The sequence below is a fragment of the Primulina eburnea genome, chromosome 1 (genome assembly GCF_022965805.1).
Source record: "Primulina eburnea isolate SZY01 chromosome 1, ASM2296580v1, whole genome shotgun sequence".
Lineage (NCBI taxonomy): Eukaryota > Viridiplantae > Streptophyta > Magnoliopsida > Lamiales > Gesneriaceae > Primulina > Primulina eburnea.
This window is the reverse complement of record NC_133101.1, coordinates 10,799,834-10,817,211: the sequence shown is the minus strand read 5'-3', so window position 1 is coordinate 10,817,211 and position 17,378 is coordinate 10,799,834. Positions and strand designations below refer to the sequence as shown.

Here is a 17,378-nt window from a genome sequence, read left to right as displayed (position 1 = left end):
GAACTTGAAAGCAAAGACACTATAAAATTTTGGAAATACTGAAAATAGAATCCAAGGCACTGATTTTGTTTGTTTTCAATTTCATGGAAAAATCGAGTTTTCGTTTTATGGCCGAAACTACATTTATGTTTTGAATACGTGTTTACTTTAATCAAATAAAATTCAATTCAATATTTAATGTGTGTTTACTATGGATCTTTCCCTCCAAGAACGACGTAAAGAGAGCAAGTGCTCGCTCAGGCTGGTAGCTCGGGACAAAATTTCCATCTCCCCTCACAGTTACAAACGTCATGTTTCCTGCACCTGTGGTTGTTCAGGCTCCGATGGTTGAGCTTACGTCTTTTGTTCAGGATCCTGTGGATGATCCTCCTGCTCCTATTACAGTGCCTTCGTTTGCGGTGGATTAAGTGAGTGTGGAATGTGAGGAGGATGTTGTTCTTTCTTCTACCACCGCCTGTTTATCTTTAACGCTCCCGGGTCGTACACGCTCTCAGCAGCGACGATATTATAGGCAAAAGGCGCTTCAGGCGAGTTCGTCCTATGAGCGACCTCCAGATCCTGGTTGATTTAGTTTTTCCGCCATATGGGCGTTCACTGCAGAGTTCTCCTTGCCCATCATTGTGTTTATTTTTCTTGATGTATTCCGGGGAACCCGCTGATTTGTTGATTTTTTGTTCTGCTGTATTTCGGGTTGTGCTGTTGTAGTATGTCTTTATTTATTTTTTGATGTTATGATTGTCTAGCCTTTTTGCGGAGGCCTTGTTCTAGTCCCATCCCATTAGGTTTTATTTGTTCAGCTCTTTTGTTGTATATACTGGTAGGAGTCCGCTTAACCCCTGCTTCCGACGGTGTTTTTGCTAAAAAAAAAAAAACCTTTCATTAAAAACCTGTTAGAAATACGAAGTTTTGGGAAGAAACTAAATCGACTAGTATTAAACAAATCGACTTTCTTACTTCACCTTGAGAGTACCAAAGATGCCATGGAGTATTAACAGGTGAACCAAGTTTAGCCATTGACTACCTAGTTGCTTTCGCAGGTACAACTCTGTCTAAGTCTCCGCTGCAGTCATTTTTCTTTGATCTTAAGAAATAAATGTATGCTAAATAAAGGGATTTAAACAGTGGTGTAGTTTTAGTTACCTAAAGATCCAAATGCAAATGCCAATGGTCATCAGTTCTTTGATGAGAGGTAGTACTGTATCGGGGTTCTGCCAACGCCAATTGCTATGTACCACATTGCTGCATGAATATATAATATAGATTAGTTAATCAGAATGGATCTTGCAGCAAAAAATGGAAATATAATGTAGTGCCCAAATTCAGTACACGTATAACTCATGCATTCATTTAATTATTAAATCATTTAATTAGTTTAAATGAGTTTTATCCATGCATAATTTATGAAAGCTCATTATTTTAAATTATTCATGTCTATGTTGATGCACGTTAAAACGTTTGTCGAGTTTCATGTTTCAGGCGATTATTCGAAGCGGGATTGAGGAACAGACCCGGTGACGATTTTGGCAATTTAAAACGTGGTATTCTATTTTAAGTTGAGTTGGGGGCATTTTAAATAATTTATGGAGTTTTAGCATTTTTAAGCCTAAATTATTTATTTGGTAATTTTAAGACTTTAAAACTTTTAAAAGTTTAGCAAGTGTGCACTTTAATTTAATTAGGGGACCTTATTTAAAGATGAGTGGGAATAGTATTTTTAATTGAATTGTTATTTGAGTCAACCTTTTTATTAGCACCTTGGTTAGTAAGGTTAATTATTAATTAGCAAAAGTTAGTCTCATAATATTTTAAAACACACGCTACACACACAAATTACACACGTTTACACACACCTGAAGCGCTCAAAACACACACACAAGTCTCAATTCAAGTTTTATTATTTTGAGAGAAAGAAAAACTAGGGTTCTATACTCTTATAGCAGCCGCCCCTCCCCTAGGCTTTTCCAGCAAGATTTCGGTGAATTTGATTGCAAGAAAACGGTGCCACGTTCGTCACCGATCTAGCCTCGCTCCATCTCCGCTTCGGTGTCGTCGCTACGGTATTTTAAATATAAAAAAGGCACGTATATTCTGTTCTTGCTGTGTCGATCAAGTCATATATCGAATTGCGTTGTTTTTATGCGTAAAAGTTATGTATGATGATAGTAGTTTGAGCGGATCATGGATCGGATCAATCTCGAAGGAAAATTTTTAGATCTAAAACTCGTTTTTACTGTTCATGTCAAAACTGCGATTTTTCTGTTCATATTTTGGGAAAAATTTTAACGGCAAAAACGTAGAACTTTTCGATACCTTCGATTTGACATAAAATTCAAGATTTTTGGACGAAAAATGAGAGAGTTATGATATTTTTCGTGTGACTGCTCAAACTGAAATTTTAAGAAAAGTTTGGTACCATTGTATTTTTGAAGTTTTATGTTGCAGGCTTCGTTGGAAATCGACGGGCGATCGTCGCTGCATATGAGTATGTTAGTATTGAGGTTTGTTGTAGGTCTCAAGGTTTTGTTGGACGTCGTTAGGTGTTTGAATTAGTTTAAAGTCGTAGGAACTCGATTGATGTCAATTGCCAATTAGCGCTGTATTGGGTAGCATGGTGGACGTCGTATCTTGAAGTGTTTATATAAGTTTTATGCAATGTTATGGTGTCCTTAAGGTGTTGAATCATCGTGTTCAAGTGTCAATTTGGGTGTGTAGGCATGTGCATAAGTTTTCTCGCAGGTTTCTTCGTACAGTGTGCAGACGGACCCCCACACGGACCCGAGCACGGGGTCCGTGTCTTTGTTTTCCCTTGGTGCGTCTTTACAGTAGGTACACGGACCTGGTTCCGGACCCATACACGGGGTCCGTGTCCCTTCCCTTCCCGAGTAGTCCTTTTACAGTACCTACACGGACCCTCACCCGGACCCTGACACGGGGTCCGTGCCTTTGTTTTCCTTCGGTGTCAATGTCCAGAGCCTACACGGACCCCTACACGGATGTAGGTACGGGGTCTGTGTCCTTCATTTTTGGGGAAGGAAAATTTATTATGCTTTGAGGTTAGACGTCATGGGTTAGTACAATGATTTACAAAGTCGAGTCATGGGGAATTGTAGAACGTCCTAAGAATTTAATGAACTCGTAAGTGAGCATGATTTACCTACGTCTAAGTATGCAAGTTAAGCATGTCAATCCATGATCAGTATGTGCAGCAACGGCCCCGATCGGAGCCCAACGAATCCCTCAACGCCAAGTAAATATGTTTGACGTGCAAAGAAAATATGTTTAAGTTTTTGAGGTATGCTAATTGACTTGTGACCAAATTATGAATGGGTTTGGAAGTCGGTGAACGTGGCCGAGGACCTCTCCGCCCCGTTAAATTATGAACGGGTTAGATCGTGGTTGGAAAGCGTTAAATTATGAACGGGGACCAACCAGCCCGTTAAATTATGAACGGGGATCTCATGTATGCGACAGTGGATACGTCCCTGTCAGCCCAGTACTGTGGTGTGTCTGATCAGGCGTTTATTATGTATGGGTCACTTGCTTTGAAACATCCTCTACGCAAAATGATGAAGTTATGTATGTTCAAGTATGTTCAAGTATGCAGCATGTTTATGAAACGTTTAAGTTATGGCACGTTGAAGTATGTATGTACGTATGTTCAAGTTTTAATACGCAAGTTCAAGTTTCAAGTTATGTATGTCCTATTTTAAAGTTGCATGTGATTTTATTATGTAGTACTCGTTATTCCAGTGTATACGTGTTGAGTCTTTAGACTCACTAGACTTGATCGATGCAGGTGACTATGTCGATGGGGAGACGGGAGGTGGCGACCAAGGGGCAGGCTTGGACTGAGTAGGAGGCTAGACCCGAGGACCGCCTACGTTATTTTAAGATTTTAAGCATGAAAACTTTTATACTCTGATTTTATGTTTGGTTGTGAGACAGCTTTTCTTTTAGCAAATTTTAATTGTGATGGTTGATTTTAAAGATATGTTATGAATGATGGGTGACGACCGTGTGGATGTTTTTATTTAAGAAAATTTTTTATTTTTCCGCAAATTCCCCGTTCATAATTTAACGCTTTCCAACCACGATCTAACCCGTTCATAATTTAACGGGGATCTCATGTATGCGACAGTGGATACGTCCCTGTCAGCCCAGTACTGTGGTGTGTCTGATCAGGCGTTTATTATGTATGGGTCACTTGCTTTGAAACATCCTCTACGAAAAATGATGAAGTTATGTATGTTTACGTATGCAGTATGTTTATGAAAGTTTATGATGATGGCACGTCTAGTTTTGTATGTATGTATGTTCAAGTTCAAGTTTATTTCAAGTTGAAGTTTATGCAAGTTCAATTTAAAGTATGTATGTCCTATTTTAAAGATGCATGCGATTTTATTATGTATTACTCGTTATTTCCAGTTTATACGTGTTGAGTCTTTAGACTCACTAGACTTGATCGATGCAGGTGAGTACGATGAGCAGGAATTAGGAGGTGGCGACCAAGGGGCAGGCTTGGGCTGAGCGGCAGGCTAAACCCGAGGACCGCAAGTTTATGTTTATGCAAACTTTTAAAAATACTCTGATGTTATGATTTGAATGTGAGACGTTTTGAGACAGCGTTCTTTTAGCAAACTTTTATTTGATGATGGATTATTTTAAAGATATTTTATGAATGTTGGGTGACTACCGTACGGGTGTTTTATTTGAATGAAATTTTTATTTTTCCGCAAATTTCAAGTAGTAAAAGTACGATACGTTACAGTTGGTATCAGAGCGGTGTTCTTGTAAAGGGTTATGCCTACTGCCAGTCGCAAGAAGCTCTCGAGGTCACACCTCAAGTCTGTAAGTTTTAAAGTTTTGAGTTATGCTATGTATTATGCATTAAGTCATGATTTCAGCACGTCTATGTTTTAAATTCGATTTACGTGCATCTTATGATATTGGTATTGCATACATACATGTTGGGTTTACGTGTTGGGTAATTTGTTGGAACAGTATGCCTCCTAGACGTGTGATCGACCGTGAAACAAGAGATGAGAACAGAGAGCATCGGGAGGAGGAGAGGGCCAATCCTCCACCACCTCCACCACCAGATATGCAGGCTCAGATGCTTGCTGGTATGACACAGTTCTTCGCACAGTTTGCGGGGAACCAGGCAGCAGCAGGCGCAGGGGCGAGGCCCCAACCAGAGGCAGTATATGAGAGGTTTAGGAGGATGAGTCCGAAGGAGTTTTCGGGTACTACTGACCCGATGGTCGCTGAAGGATGGATCAAGTCCATCGAAGTAATCTTTGACTTTATGGAACTGACCGACGCAGATAGGGTCAGATGTGCCACGTTCCTTCTAACAGGGGACGCCAGATTATGGTGGGAGAGTGCATCTGTGGCAGTCAACTTGCAGGTGCTGCCTTGGAATGGTTTCAAGGAAGTTTTCTACTCCAAGTACTTCACTGAGGAAGTACGAACCAGACTCACCAACAAGTTTATGACGTTGCGGCAGGGGGACAATAGCGTGGCAGATTTTGTTAGGAAGTTTGAGAGGGGATGTCACTTCGTGCCCCTCATTGCTAATGATGTCCAGGCGAAGTTGAGGCACTTCTTAAATGGTTTGCGGCCGATCTTGCGCCGTGACGTGAGGGTAGCTGGCCCTACTTCTTATGCAGTTGCAGTCTCTAGAGCTCTGGCTGCAGAGCAAGACCAGCGGGATATTGAGGCGGACAGGCAGGGCAAGAGGCCCTATCAGGCTCCACCGCAGCCACACCATCAGCAGCAGAATCAGCGACCCCACTTTAAGAAACCGTATCAGGGGCCACCAGGAAAGAAACTTTTTCAGGGACCGCCGAAGGGCAAGGGTCCCGTTCAGCAGCAAGGGGCGCCGCAGAGGCCCGTTGTTTACCCAGTGTGCCAGAAGTGCAACCGTCAGCATCCCGGACAGTGCCTATGGGGATCCGGGAAATTTTTTAAATGTGGGGCTACAGATCACGTGCTGAAAGAGTGCCCACAGTGGAAGCAACCAACCCAAGGCAGAGTATTTGCCATGCATGCACAGGAGGCGGACCCAGACACCACCCTACTGACTGGTAAACTTTTCTACCTAAGCTCAGTATTATATTGCCTTGCATGTGGAATTTTTCTTCTTGGGATTATTAGCGTGCTATTAATACTTTGTGTACCTAAGGTTATTGAGTTCTATTGTGCTTAAGGTTTATGGTATAAATTTTGAGATATAAGTTAGTTTTGTGTTGTGCTAACGCGTCTCAGGAAACATTTTCATTAAGAGACTATCCACAACCGCGTTGATAGACTCAGGAGCCACTCACTCCTTCATATCAGAGACGTTTGCTAATCATTTGGACCTCAAGTCCATAGGCCTAGACGTGAACTTTTCGGTGACAGTCCCGTCAGGGGAAGAACTGTTGGCTACCAGTGTGATCAGAGACATTGATCTAGAACTACATGGCCACCTGGTATACGCAGATTTAATCCTATTGCCGATGCCAGAGTTTGATATCATTCTGGGAATGGATTGGTTGACCAAGAACAGAGTCTTAATCGACTTTCAGAAGAGGTCAGTTTTGGTTAGACCGCCGGGCATGGAGCAGTTTCTTTTTGAACCAGCCAGATGGAGGAGTTTCCCTCGCATGATCTCGTGCATGCAGGCAAGGAGGCTAATTTCTAAGGGGTGTCAGGCCTTCTTGGCTAGTATTATCTCAGCGCCTGACGTGTCCACTCCATCTTTATCAGAGGTACCTGTAGTCAAAGAATTTCCAGACGTCTTTCCTGATGACGTCACCGGCCTTCCACCAGAGAGAGAGGTGGAGTTTGCAATCGATCTCGTGCCAGGCACAGCGCCAATCTCTAAGGCACCGTACAGATTAGCTCCAGCTGAGATGTTAGAGCTCAAGCAGTAGATTCAGGAGCTCCTCGACAAAGGATTTATCCGCCCTAGTTTCTCACCGTGGGGCGCGCCAGTGCTTTTTGTGAAGAAGAAGGATGGGAGCATGAGACTGTGCATCGATTACCGAGAGCTGAACAAGGTAACGATCAAGAATAAGTACCCACTTCCAAGAATCGAAGACTTGTTTGATCAATTGCAGGGAGCTACAGTTTTCTCTAAGATAGATCTTCGATCAGGGTATCATCAGCTAAAAGTTAAGGATGCAGATGTTCATAAGACAGCCTTCAGGACCAGATACGGGCATTACGAGTTCTTAGTAATGCCATTCGGTTTGACGAATGCTCCAGCAATTTTCATGGACCTCATGAACCGAGTATTTCAGCCGTTCCTCGATCAATTCGTCATAGTATTTATTGACGACATTCTTATTTACTCGAAGAGCCATGAGGAGCACAACCAGCATTTGAGGACAGTTTTGCAGACCTTGCAGAGTCGCAAGTTATTTGCGAAGTTCAGTAAGTGTGAATTTTGGCTGCAGAAAGTTGCGTTTTTGGGGCATATAGTGTCTAGTAGAGGGATTGAAGTGGATCCAGCCAAAGTGGCAGCTGTTAAGGAATGGGTAGAGCCAAAGAATGCATCAGAGATCCGCAGCTTTTTGGGTTTAGCAGGTTACTACCGTAAGTTTATTCGGGGGTTTTCATCTATAGCAGTGCCACTCACTTCACTAACCAAGAAGAATGCTAAATTTGTGTGGAGTGATGAATGTCAGAAGAGCTTCGACACCTTGAAGCAAGCTCTCATTTTAGCACCGGTGTTAGCCATGCCGTCAGGGCAAGGAGATTATGTGTTATACACTGATGCATCTAAGCTTGGTTTAGGAGCAGTGTTGATGCAACAGGGTCGAGTTATAGCTTATGCTTCCAGACAGTTAAAGGTGCATGAGAAGAACTACCCGACTCACGATCTTGAGTTAGCCGCCGTTGTCTTCGCACTGAAAATTTGGAGACACTATCTATACGGCGAGAAATGTCAGATTTACACCGACCACAAGAGTCTCAAATATTTCTTCACGCAGAAAGAGCTGAATATGAGATAGAGACGGTGGTTAGAACTTGTGAAGGACTATGATTGCGAAATTAGCTACCATCCGGGAAAAGCTAACGTCGTGGCAGACGCTTTGAGCAGAAAAGTGGCAGTCATAGCACAATTGTCAGTTCAGAGGCCGCTTCAGTCTGAGATTCAGAGGTTTGGTCTAGAGATTTATCATAAGGGCAGAGCTCCTAGACTGTCTAATCTGACAGTCAAATCTGATTTACTAGACCGCATTCGAACAGGACAGCCTTCAGATGAGCAACTACAGAAATGGAGACTGAAGGATGAAGCTAAGGGCAGTGTTTTGTACACAGTGTCAGATGGTATCGTGAGATACAGAGACAGAATGTGGGTGCCTAGTAGTGATTCGATCAGACAGGATATTCTGACAGAGGCACACGCATCTCCGTATTCTATTCACCCAGGAGGTACCAAGATGTACAAGGACCTACAGTTATTGTATTGGTGGCCAGGGATGAAGAGAGACATCCGCAGATTTGTATCTGAGTGCCTCACTTGTCAGCAGGTGAAGGCAGAGCATCTGAGGCCAGCAGGTTTGCTTAAGCCACTCCCTATCCCAGAGTGGAAATGGGAGAACATCACTATGGATTTCGTCGTTGGGTTACCTAAGTCAGTCAAAGGGTCTAATTCTATTTGGGTTATCGTGGACCGACTCACTAAGTCAGCGCATTTTCTGCCAGTGAAGACGACTTTCTCCATGACGCAGTATGCAGATCTTTATATCAGGGAGATAGTCCGTTTGCATGGGTTCCCAGTCTCTATTGTGTCCGACAGGGACCCGAGGTTCACATCGTCCTTCTGGAAGAGCTTGCATGCAGCTATGGGGACGAAGTTACTGTTCAGTACAGCATTTCACCCGCAGACAGATGGCCAGTCTGAGCGAGTGATTCAGATTTTAGAGGATTTGCTAAGGGCGTGCATGATTGATTTTCAAGGAGCTTGGGAGTCTAGGCTACCCCTAGTGGAGTTCACATACAACAACAGCTTCCAAGCATCGATGGGTATGGCTCCCTATGAAGCGTTGTATGGTCGGAAGTGCAGATCGCCAGTTCATTGGGATGAAGTTGGTGAGAGAACAGATCTAGGCCCAGAGATAGTTCAGCAGACTGCAGAAGTGGTGGTCAAGATCCGTGACAGAATGAAGACCGCCCAAAGCCGTCAGAAGAGCTATGCCGATAAGAGAAGAAGAGATCTCGAGTTTGCCGTTGGGGATCACGTCTTCGTCAAGATAGCACCCATGAAGGGTGTTATGAGATTTGGGAAGAGAGGCAAGTTGAGTCCGAGGTTTATTGGACCGTTTGAGATTTTGGACAGAGTTGGGACACTAGCTTATCGTGTTGCCCTTCCGCCGAATCTGGCCGGGGTGCACAATGTGTTCCATGTCTCGATGTTGAGAAAATATTTGGCAAATCCTTTGCACATTCTGAGTTATGAGCCTTTGCAGCTTGCTCCAGATTTATCTTATGAGGAAAGACCGACTCAAATCCTCGACAGACAGGAGCGCAGACTCCGGAACAAAGTGACTAAGCTAGTCAAAGTTCGGTGGCGGAACCAATCAGTGGAAGAGGCCACATGGTAATCAGAGACAGATATGAGACTTCGCTACCCGGAGTTGTTCGGTAAGACTTAATTTCGAGGACGAAATTTTTATAAGTGGGGGAGGAACAATAGTGCCCAAATTCAGTACACGTATAACCCATGCATTCATTTAATTATTAAATCATTTAATTAGTTTAAATGAGTTTTATCCATGCATAATTTATGAAAGCTCATTATTTTAAATTATTCATGTCTATGTTGATGCACGTTAAAACGTTTGTCGAGTTTCATGTTTCAGGCGATTATTCGAAGCGGGATTGAGGAACAGACCCGGTGACGATTTTGGCAATTTAAAACGTGGTATTCTATTTTAAGTTGAGTTGGGGGCATTTTAAATAATTTATGGAGTTTTAGCATTTTTAAGCCTAAATTATTTATTTGGTAATTTTAAGACTTTAAATCTTTTAAAAGTTTAGCAAGTGTGCACTTTAATTTAATTAGGGGACCTTATTTAAAGATGAGTGGGAATAGTATTTTTAATTGAATTGTTATTTGAGTCAACCTTTTTATTAGCACCTTGGTTAGTAAGGTTAATTATTAATTAGCAAAATTTAGTCTCATAATATTTTAAAACACACGCTACACACACAAATTACACACGTTTACACACACCTGAAGCGCTCAAAACACACACACAAGTCTCAATTCAAGTTTTATTATTTTGAGAGAAAGAAAAACTAGGGTTCTATACTCTTATAGCAGCCGCCCCTCCCCTAGGCTTTTCCAGCAAGATTTCGGTGAATTTGATTGCAAGAAAACGGTGCCACGTTCGTCACCGATCTAGCCTCGCTCCATCTCCGCTTCGGTGTCGTCGCTACGGTATTTTAAATATCAAAAAGGCACGTATATTCTGTTCTTGCTGTGTCGATCAAGTCATATATCGAATTGCGTTGTTTTTATGCGTAAAAGTTATGTATAATGATAGTAGTTTGAGCGGATCATGGATCGGATCAATCTCGAAGGAAAATTTTTAGATCTAAAACTCGTTTTTACGGTTCATGTCAAAACTGCGATTTTTCTGTTCATATTTTGGGAAAACTTTCTACGGCAAAAACGTAGAACTTTTCGATACCTTCGATTTGACATAAAATTCAAGATTTTTGGACGAAAAATGAGAGAGTTATGATATTTTCCGTGTGACTGCTCAAACTGAAATTTTAAGAAAAGTTTGGTACCATTGTATTTTTGAAGTTTTATGTTGCAGGCTTCGTTGGAAATCGACGGGCGATCGTCGCTGCATATGAGTATGTTAGTATTGAGGTTTGTTGTAGGTCTCAAGGTTTTGTTGGACGTCGTTAGGTGTTTGAATTAGTTTAAAGTCGTAGGAACTCGATTGATGTCAATTGCCAATTAGCGCTGTATTGGGTAGCATGGTGGACGTCGTATCTTGAAGTGTTTATATAAGTTTTATGCAATGTTATGGTGTCCTTAAGGTGTTGAATCATCGTGTTCAAGTGTCAATTTGGGTGTGTAGGCATGTGCATAAGTTTTCTCGCAGGTTTCTTCGTACAGTGTGCAGACGGACCCCCACACGGACCCGAGCACGGGGTCCGTGTCTTTGTTTTCCCTTGGTGCGTCTTTACAGTAGGTACACGGACCTGGTTCCGGACCCATACACGGGGTCCGTGCCCCTTCCCTTCCCGAGTAGTCCTTTTACAGTACCTACACGGACCCTCACCCGGACCCTGACACGGGGTCCGTGCCTTTGTTTACCTTCGGTGTCAATGTCCAGAGCCTACACGGACCCCTACACGGATGTAGGTACGGGGTCTGTGTCCTTCATTTTTGGGGAAGGAAAATTTATTATGCTTTGAGGTTAGACGTCATGGGTTAGTACAATGATTTACAAAGTCGAGTCATGGGGAATTGTAGAACGTCCTAAGAATTTAATGAACTCGTAAGTGAGCATGATTTACCTACGTCTAAGTATGCAAGTTAAGCATGTCAATCCATGATCAGTATGTGCAGCAACGGCCCCGATCGGAGCCCAACGAATCCCTCAACGCCAAGTAAATATGTTTGATGTGCAAAGAAAATATGTTTAAGTTTTTGAGGTATGCTAATTGACTTGTGACCAAATTATGAATGGGTTTTGAAGTCGGTGAACGTGGCCGAGGACCTCTCCGCCCCGTTAAATTATGAACGGGTTAGATCGTGGTTGGCAAGCGTTAAATTATGAACGGGGACCAACCAGCCCGTTAAATTATGAACGGGGATCTCATGTATGCGACAGTGGATACGTCCCTGTCAGCCCAGTACTGTGGTGTGTCTGATCAGGCGTTTATTATGTATGGGTCACTTGCTTTGAAACATCCTCTACGCAAAATGATGAAGTTATGTATGTTCAAGTATGTTCAAGTATGCAGCATGTTTATGAAAATTTTAAGTTATGGCACGTTGAAGTATGTATGTACGTATGTTCAAGTTTTAATACGCAAGTTCAAGTTTCAAGTTATGTATGTCCTATTTTAAAGTTGCATGTGATTTTATTATGTAGTACTCGTTATTCCAGTGTATACGTGTTGAGTCTTTAGACTCACTAGACTTGATCGATGCAGGTGACTATGTCGATGGGGAGACGGGAGGTGGCGACCAAGGGGCAGGCTTGGACTGAGTAGGAGGCTAGACCCGAGGACCGCCTACGTTATTTTAAGATTTTAAGCATGAAAACTTTTATACTCTGATTTTATGTTTGGTTGTGAGACAGCTTTTCTTTTAGCAAATTTTAATTGTGATGGTTGATTTTAAAGATATATTATGAATGATGGGTGACGACCGTGTGGATGTTTTTATTTAAGAAAATTTTTAATTTTTTCGCAAATTTTAAGTATGAGAAGTACGGTACGTTACATATAATATTGTGCTAATTTGTGTGGAAATTGGAACAAAAGAACGTTTCTTGGATCATATTACCTGCAGCTTTCCCAGGGTCCAGGAGCTCTAGTGTTAAGAAATATTATTCCCAATAATTTTGGTGTATGACAAAAACAAGACAGCACGAAAACAACTGCGGTCCATATGTGTGACACATATCAGTTCAAACCACCAAACGGCTACAACTCAAAGGAGTCTCAACCGCTTATTTCAGACCGCTGATATGATCCTCCTCAGAACCGCTCAAAGACATTTTCTGACCGGTTTAATACATTCAATGTATTACACCGCCTTGAAGTTAACATAAGTATACATCAATTCCAAGAATGATCCACATTTATATCTCTATCCCAGAAAAGGAAGACTAAGTGTAGACTTCAAGTTCTGATGATAAAAACAGTTACCATAAAAGGAACTCCTCAAGAAAAACGCTTCAGAACTATGCTGAGCAAAAGGAATATTATATGCGTTCATCGAAGATCATTTAATGCTCATAAACACGACGGTGACACATCTGTTCACTGGATCAGGTTAATGTTGCTGTGCTCTTCCCGACCGTTAAGAAGATCGTGTGTATTAACAGAGGAGTTGGCTAGCTAAAGAACTCTCGATCAACAGCTAAAAATCTTGTTGCTAGCATACACAAAGATCTCAGAGCGCTATCAAAAGATTACATACTTCATCGCTCTTTTAGCACGCTTTAAACATCATTACATTCGATCTTCTAAGGATCAATTTCGTGCTAATCAAAACAAACTGATTGTTCATATCAGTAACCTTTTGGTTATTTGATTTAGTCTCAGTATCTGGTGAACGAAGTGTTCTTAAAATCCAGAAGTGTAAAGTGATCACTAAGAGTTCCAAATCAGGCAGTGTGATAAGTCCTGATTGGAGTGGGCTGTTGCAAAAAGTTTGTAGACCCAAAGTCTTATAGTGGAAACCTTCCTAAGAAGGAAGGAGGGGTGATGTAGGAGTATTCATTCTCCGAACATCCATAAAAATTCTGTGTCACTTTATTTATCGCAAGCATTCTCTTTGTTTCTAATTATTGAATAAGCTTGTTAACGTGTTCAAGTTTCTATTGGAAATTGTGAACCGTCTTCCGCACTAAATAGTGGTTTACATTTTCAACCGTTTGAGAAGAATTGTTTCAACTGTCTAAAAACGGTCGAAACCAACACTTTACACGAGAAAATTGAGAGAGTTCATTCACTCCTTCTAAACTCTTTCCCGATCCTAACATCTGGTGACATTGGTATGAAGGGGATTTTGTACTTCAGGAAAGTTCAAGTAGCTGAAGACAAATATACCAAAGCATGGATCAAAACCAAAGAACTGAATAGAACGAAACACGAGTAAAAATTTTATCCAAAAAAAGAGTATGATATGAATGTTATTGAGGTGTATATACGTACCGAGGGAGAATTTGAAGTGGAAAGGCAAAAAGAGAACATAAATTCCGTAAGGGAATATGTCACCTAAAGCTGTATATGCTTGATCAATGTATGCCTTACAAATATCTGATTCCAATGATCGTGATGAGAAGTTGCAGTTTCGGACTATGCCCTCATGTAATTCATCTGGTATGAGGGCATTTGTCCACAAATAATTATATATTCCTTTTCTTTGATCCGTGAAGTCTATATATTGGCATTTCCAATCTAGAATTTATGTAGTGATGAAGATGGCACTGCCCCACAGGATCAGGGCCGTTGATTTAAAGAATTTGGTGGACCCCGCATATTTGGTGGACCCCGCATATGTGTGGTTAAAACTTGGGGACAGTGCCCTATGAGGTAGGGTGAAATATTCTGGAATTTAAAGTTCATAAATGTTAAAAAAAATTCCGTTTGTATAGCATTTTTAACCGAATGAAAAGCAAAATAAAGAAAATGTATCACTCACGGCAATCCCTTTTAAGTTTATGACAGTTTGATTACTGATCTTGTTGTTTCCAAGGATTAGATCAGCAAGCTGAGGCGCGTATGCCCCGCGTAACTCTCTCCTACTATGTTGAAATCTCTAGTTTTGTACTCTGGAAATCTCTGCAACCAGTACAAAGGTGTAGGAATCCGCTGCAGTGCTTTTGTCACCAGTAATGTAATCTGACGTTGTGTTTGAGTATGAAAATCCAACACCAGCCGGGGATTCCAAGAAGAGGATATTCGCAACTGCATCGATTTCAAGATTCGAATTTTAGTTAATCTTGTTCTTCAAAGTAGAAATATGCTTTTTTAAGAATACTCGTTCCATTCATACTCACCAATATTCCAAGAATATTTGTTATACCAGAGAGTTTTACCGTCGGGATTCACCCGAAATGGTCCAAGTTCGGTCATTGCTCCATTGCGTACTGAAGAGCAGCCAGGCCCTGTAGTTTCAAATATGTGATGATTCCAAGTTACCTTCAAGTATACTATCTTGTAATTTCATCTTAAACTGCAAACTTTAGCGATTTTTTCGTGTAATGCGATAACACGAAAAGGGTTTGAATCACAACGGGCTGCCAAACAGTAATATTATCATAGATTTTGTCACGCCCCGAAACTCGGAGTTGACACCGGCGTCGTTTACAATCACACAATTTAAAACGACAAGCCTTCGTAGCACAGTTTAAACCGAATCCAGTTTATAAATCATAATCTCAATAAACTTGTCTTTACAATCTCGAAATAACTTAAAAGACAGAATTTAATGCGGAAACGTAAGACTGAAATAAAATAGCTTAAACATATTAAATCCTTCTCGAGCATTCACCATCCCCAAAACTGCTCGGATTCTTCCTCCTCAATCTGTTCTTCGGGCTTATCTGGGGAGGGTCGTAAGGGGGGTGAGTATTTTGGGAATAATCAGTAAATGGGGGAAAATCGAGCACAATAATTACAACATGCATAATTTCGAACATACCACATGACTTGCATAAAATTTTCGTACCACATGCATAAACATATATCAAGCACTGCAATTTATCGACCTTCTATGGTTTACTGACGTCAGTCCCTAATTTTTACTCCTCTAAGGGGGCGAGGCCGTATAGCGGTTATGTCCCCCACCGCGTAAGGGTACGTCATGGTTGGGATTCCCACCCATATACGGTTGACTCCTCACAGTACGTTTAAAATCGTATGACAATGCAAGAAGTAGAAGAAAACGAATTGTACTCGACTGGTGTTTTTATCAAAAACCGAAAATCACCTATGCATAAAATTCTAAACTTTTAACTTTAACACAAGCCCACTTACAGTATTTGATTGCTAAAACGTGGATACTTGGCTTCGGGATTTTGATCGCTACTCGTTCTTCGATCGGACAGCGCTTCGGCTTGAAGTCTTGGACGACCTTGAGACGGTTTTTGGACAGAGCTTCGGCTATGTAAAAGCTGCTGAATTTCGAGAGTTTCAGCAGGGATTTTCGAGAATTTGTGTGTAAGGAATGGCTAGGGGTGTTGGCCTATTTATAGGTGGAGGTAAGGGTGCTAATTTTGGTAATTAAATCATACTAAAAGCCATGCAAAATCTCAACAATTGACTCTCATATTTCTTGCTGAAATTCGAAAATTCAGCTACCAAGTTAGGAGATTTGTACTCTAATCCAATGGTCTTGATTCATTCAGAATTTAGGTTACCAGATCCAACGGTTGTGGTGCAAGGTTGAGGATTTCCTTCCTATTTTCTTGTGGCTTATTTTTGCATGAATCCTATCTTTAATCACCACAATATTGACACCCAATATTTAGTGAATTTCGAAATTTGCCTTGCTTTATTCATTGATTCTTCTAGCCTTGCATAGTCTCCACCAAATCTTGTAAATCCTCTTGCATATTTTCGAAATATACTTGCCTCTATATAAGAATATTGATGACTTGATAAAATATCCCACAATAATTTCCAAGGTGCATGATTTATTAATATACACCAAAATACACATATTTGATTATATGGCCTAAAGAAAATCTCGGTTCTCACAGATTTACCTCCATTTAGCCATAGCACCAGGGGCTTGCTTGAAGAATCTTCAGCCTCATTTAGCCAATAAAACAGTGCACGACCAATATTAGGATCAACTGTTACATAACCCGAATACTGATCAAAATTCACCGATGGTTGCCCTGGAAACATCAAGATTCTGTCCTTTCCCCTCAATCTATCTCGACTTTCTACATAGACAGGCAAGTACTCAATCGAGGCATCCTCCGCAACATCTTTGACAGATTCTTTTCAGCTTCATGCCTCGAGAAATTCCCCTAGACGGTTAAATCCTCTACTATCATGAGAATGTACTAAAACCACGAGGCATGAGAGAGTCAGACACAAAAACATTACACACCCCATGCAGTGCTCTGCATCAAAAGTATTGTCCCTTTTTGTAGATTTTTATTTTTTTAGTTACACTAATGTTGTCCATATGTTCTTGTTGCATTTTCAGCTGGATCCTTGGTCTTGTTAGTATTCAGTTCAGCCAGTCACGTTTTGCGACGATGCAGCTAGCTAGTTTGTCCCATGTCTTTAATGTGTTTCTTAAGCTAAGCCTGCAATTTCTCTACTTGTGGATCTATTCTAATGGACTAAAATACAAATAATTGAATTCAAAAGGATATGCTTGATTTATAATTCATTTGTCTTTTTTAGTGTTTCATTTGGAATTAATTTAAGAAGTTGTAACATGAAAAGTTTGTGAGAGAAAGAGGCACAGATGGCCTTTAAAACAGGAAGGTCCTTTTTCATGACACTAATTCAATAACATAGTTTTGGACAGATTATTCAAATTTTAATTTGGGAGCTAAAATCACGGCTACATAGAAACAAAGGATTTATGTGAAATATAATTATATTGGAATAACTTTTTCCGTGTGTGAGTTTATTTTAAGACGTTTTTGCTCAAAATACTT

General features: G+C 41.0%; 1 pseudogene; it reads right to left on the bottom strand.

Annotated features, from left to right (window-relative positions):
* Positions 1 to 151: 151 nt before the first annotated feature.
* On the bottom strand, positions 152 to 17,214 carry LOC140803952 (serine carboxypeptidase 1-like; annotated as a pseudogene).
* Between the last annotated feature and the right edge of the window lie 164 nt (positions 17,215 to 17,378).